Here is a 5,495-nt window from a genome sequence, read left to right on the forward strand (position 1 = left end):
AGTGCAACAGCGGCCGCATCGGGAGTCAGGCGCTCCCGCTACAGGGTGAAAGAACGGACCGTCAGGTAAGTACCCTGAGGTCGGGCTTTCTTTCACAGGGAGCCTTCTGCTTCATTTCAGGCAGAGAAGAAAGGCTCTTGGACAAACCTGTCCCCCGCTCGACTCCACGGAGGAGCGTTCCATCTGGGGGGGGGGCAGCAACAAGGCGGTAGGACCGCTTACCGGGCGCTCCGCTATCCCCGACACCGTGCCGAGCCCAGTCCCGCTAGCGCCTGAGCAGCGGGCTGGAAGTAAAGCTACCGAAGAAGCGTCCGGCCGGTGGCTTCCGACTTGTCGGACGGGGACGTCTTTCCACCCGCACGGGGGAGAAACAGCCGCCTGAGCCGCATGGAGCGGCTCCTGGAGCAGGTGCTCCAGCGAGACGCACTTCGTGAGGGGCGCTCTCGCAGGGGGAGTTCAGGCACTCCCTCCACAGTGTCTTGTGCACTGTCCATTGCTTCCTCCTTACCCGAGGGTAGCTTTGGTGACCAGGACTGGGCTGGTCAAGAAGAGGGGACGCTGGCTGAAGATGTCGGGAGTATGCAAGGGGTGCAGGAACAGGAAGAGCTGCTGGGTGTGGTGGACCGCTACGTGGCAGCCCCACGTGCAGGAGGCCTTTAAAGTCCAAACTAGCGGCCAGCATTAACCACCTCTCCAACCAGCCCCTACAGGAGCAGGTGGTCAATGAGGCCTTAGAAACGTATACAGCTCCAGAGAACTGTGAGTCCCTCAAAGTGCCGGCTGTAAACAGCCAAATCTGGGGGCACGTTGGGGCAAATATTCGGAACCAGGAGCTAAAACTGCAGCGGATCCTCAGGCTCCTGATGTCAGCCATCACATCATTTGCTCGTTCCGTGGACAAATACGGAGATGACATCAACCTTCGTAAACAAATCATAAGACCTGCCATAAAATCCTAAATTTGCGGGGTTGTGCAAAACTCCAGCCACTGAGCCAGACCCACTGCTCTTTGGCAAAAGCCTCACAAAGCATAGGAAGGGTATGGAAGAGGCCTTAAAAAACTTTCGGTCTCATGAGGGCAGGACGAGCAAACCAAAAACCAAAAATAATAATTCCCAAGCAGCAGCACCCCAATCCGTCCACCAGTCGACGTCTACCATATGGGACTGGTGAAAGCTCGGGGTCCGCATTCTATCACCGGAAGTCTTCTTTAGACCAGGGCCCAGAGCGGACCATGGAAAATGCGCCACCCCCCAACATCACCGCCATGTCAGACAACGTGCTAGACTCGTTGGACCGGCAGGAAACAGAAGAAATACCCATAATCATGGAGGTAGGTGGGTCTGGTTCCTACCAGTGTATAGAAAATAGGGGCTTAATACTAACAGGGGGGAGATTACACCTGTTTAAAGAAGCACGGGAGTCTATCACGAATGATCAGTATATACTCAATGGCATTAGTGGATACAAAATACAATCCATACTAGAAAAATTGCCACCAGTTCAACATTCACCCCAGCGGGTATTTTCCCTCTCAGTTAAAGAAAAACGAGAGGGACAAGCTGAACTGGTGAGACTAATTACAAAGGGTATCATTGGGAAAACAAAACATGAACCCTTGGAATTCATATCAAATATATTCACTAAACCCAAAAAAGATGGTGGATGTCGCATCATCATTGACTTAACTTCACTAAATATGTTTGTTAAGTATATACATTTCAAAATGGAAACGTTTGTTACTGCCAAACAACTAATTTCCAAAGGATACTTCATGGCAAGCATTGACCTCAAAGATGCTTACTATTCAGTACCATTCACAAGGATCATCGCAGACACCTGAAGTTTACCTGGATGGGGCAGCTATGGCAGTTTAAAGCATTACCCAATGAGTTAACATCAGCCCCAAGATTATTCACAAGATACTAAAACCAGCTCTGTTAATATTAAGAAGACAAAAACATATTGTCATGGCATATCTTGATGATATCTTAATATTAGGCAAGACCATGGAATTGACTATGTCAGCTCTTTCAGCTACCAAACAGTTGTTCGAAACCCTGGGATTGTCTTACATCCAGATAAATCTAAGTTGAAGCCATCCACAATCTGAAGAAGGGTTTCGGCCCGAAACGTTGCCTATTTCCTTCGCTCCATAGATGCTGCTGCACCCGCTGAGTTTCTCCAGCTTTTCTGTGTAACCCACAATCATGGACTACTTGGGCTTCACAATTAATTCAGTCTACGTGACTGTAACATTGCCAAGAGACAGAACAGTTGAATTGGCACAATCATGCAACAATTTAATGGTCAACGATCGACCAACTATTCGACAAGTAGCAGAGTAATTGGGAAAATGGTAGCAGCATTCCGGCTACACAATTCGGACCTTTGCACTGTCAAAACTTACAAAGAGCAAAGGTACAGGCACCAAAACGACATGCAGGTCATTATGATCGTGTCATGAAGTTACCCACTGAAGCAATATCAGAACTACAGTGGTGGGCAAAAAACGTTTGGCATAGTTTCAGCCCTATTATCATCACTAACCCTACGTTAGTTATCCAAACAAATGCCAGTGCTCAAGGCTGGGGAGCAACTAACTCCATATACAGCACAGGTGGTAGATGGACTAACCCAGAGTCATCATTACCACTTACACTGGGCATTAATTATCTAGAGATGTTGGGTGACTTTTATGGTTTAAAAGCATAGCATCAAATATGCATCACTTGCATGTACGGTTACAAATAGATAATACTACGGTGGTGGCCTACATTAACCATATGGGCGGCATAAAATCGATATCATGCGACAAGTTGGTCAACACAATTTGGCAATGGTGTGTCGAAAGACATATTTGGCTATCAGCAACTTACCTGCCAGGTAAGCTAAATACAGTGGCAGACACCAGGTCACGTAAATTTAATGACAACATCGAATGGATGTTAAACCCCAAAAAATTTGCAAAAGTTATCAAGCAATATGGCACGCCAGATATCGATTTATTTACATCAAGGTTAAATCACCAGGTACCTATGTATGTCGCTTGGGAACCAGACCCTGAGGCAGCAGCGGTAGAAGCGTTCGCGCTGGATTGGGGAAATTCTTCTTCTATGCATTTCCTCCCTTCTGCCTCATCAGTCAGGTACTACGCACAATACAAATGGACTCTGCTTCAGGTATTTTAATAGTACCCGACTGGCCTACGCAGCCATGGTTCCCAATACTCCATGACATGGTTGTTGAGACTCCGATGGTATTCCCCAGTGACCCAGGGTTATTAACGCCCAGTGTCGGGCACAAGCTACCCGTGCCATGAAAAAATCAAACTCCTGGGTTGCAGATTCAGCACAAACCACTTCTGGGACTGGGATTATCAGAACAAACCGTCGACACCATGTCAGCATCCCTCCGAACATCCACTAAAAAACAGCACTTGTCCAGCATCAAAAAATGGGAGAAGTACTGCTTGGATACAGGGACCACCTACTCAACCGCTACAGTTACCAACGTACTGGAATTCCTGGCGAACCTTCACCACGTTGAAGGACTCAGCTACAGAGCCATCAACACGGCTAAGTGCCCTGTCTGTCTATTTAAAACAAGCTCCAGGACAACAGGCCATGGGGTCCCACCCGCTGGTGGTCAAACTAATGAAGGGTATTTACAACTCTAACCCCCTAGACCAAGGTACACCCATATATGGGATGTCAGTGTGGTCCTGACATACCTTAGGGGAAGGCCACCAGCTAAGATCCCTCAACCTGGAACAATCTATGCTCAAAACACTCATGTTGATGGCACTTGTATCTGCACAGAGGGTCCAGTCACTACACCTATTGCGACTGGACAGCATGCTCACAGCTCCAGACCAGATCTCTGTCGTTATCCAGGGACTCATCAAACAGAGCAGACCAGGAACACCTAATCCAGTCGTGGAATTCCGGGCTTACCCGCCAGAACCACGGTTATGTGCCATGACCCACCTACTGTCCTACATAGACACAACCAAAAATATTCAAGGGAGAGGAAAAGGCTTGTGGGTCAGTCATAAAAAACCTTATGGTCGGGTGACGAGCCAAACCATTTTGAGATGGCTCAAGCAGGGGTGCTAAAAGCTGCTGGGATAAACACTAACATGTACAAATCTCACTCCACCAGGGCAGCATCCACGTCGACGGCCAAAAGAATGGACGTGCCTATAGACCACATCCTGGCTACAGCAGGATGGTCGGGGGAAAGACCGTTCAGAAATTTTATAATAAGCCGTTGGCAAAACCTGCTTTATTTGCAGAAAATTTTTTACAGACTGGAAATATTTAATTTAAGCCCAGGGAAGCAATTTAATTTCTTTGTTGTTATTGTTAACAAATACCATTGTGTTTTTCTACAAACAGATTCATTGGTTGATTACGATAACACACTTCCTCCCTCAAGGACTTCAGCAGTGAGTGAAATAATAACTGTTACACGGTTTGAAATCACAGAGCTTTAACATCTTCACGTAGTCACTCACGTGACTCCGAAGTAAAATAGTAAGATTAAACAAGAACTTACCAGTTTGAAGTTTGATCTGTATTTTATGAGGAGTTACGATGAGGGATTACGTGCCCTCCGCTCCCACCCTCAATAATATGTGTCAAACTGATAACTGATGTCTCCTTTTCTTTACTATGTTTATTTCAATAACTGTGTCTATCTGTGATTCCACACCGCTGCTTTGAAGTATGCCGCGCATGCGTGCTGAGCGGGCTCTTCACGTAATCCCTCATCGTAACTCCTCATAAAATACAGATCAAACTTCAAACTGGTAAGTTCTCGTTTAATCTTACTATTAACCCACTCTCACCATCGACGGCACTACTGTCTCCCCGTCTCCCCAGATCCGCAACCTTGGCGTGATCTTTGATTCCACCCTCTCCCTTGAGCCTCACATCCGCCATGTCATTAAAACCTCCTTCTTTCATCTCCACAACATCGCCAAACTCAGACCCTCTCTCACACCTCCCGCTGCTGAAAGACTCATCCATGCCTTCATCTCCTCCCGACTGGACTATTGCAACTCACTTCTCCTTGGCATCAGCTCCACCTACATCAACCAACTCCAACTGGTCCAGAACGCAGCCGCCCGACTCATCACCCACACCACATCCTGGCATCACATCACTCCAGTCCTCAAACAACTTCACTGGCTTCCCATCTCCCACCGGATCACCTACAAAATCCTGGTCCTCACCTACAAAGCCCTCCACCATCTGACCCCCCCCATATCTCACTGACCTCCTCTCCCCCTACCAACCCTCACGGTCCCTCAGATCCACATCAGCCGGTCTCCTCTCCATCCACAAATCCAACCTCCGCAGTTTTGGGGACAGAGCCTTCTCCAGGGCAGCTCCCAGGCTCTGGAACTCCCTCCCCCAACTGATCCGCAATTCCGTGTCCCTCACCATCTTCCAGTCCCGCCTCAAGACCCATCTCTTCACCTCTGCCTA

This window comes from Leucoraja erinacea, chromosome 1 (genome assembly GCF_028641065.1).
Source record: "Leucoraja erinacea ecotype New England chromosome 1, Leri_hhj_1, whole genome shotgun sequence".
In the NCBI taxonomy this organism is placed as follows: Eukaryota; Metazoa; Chordata; class Chondrichthyes; order Rajiformes; family Rajidae; genus Leucoraja; species Leucoraja erinaceus.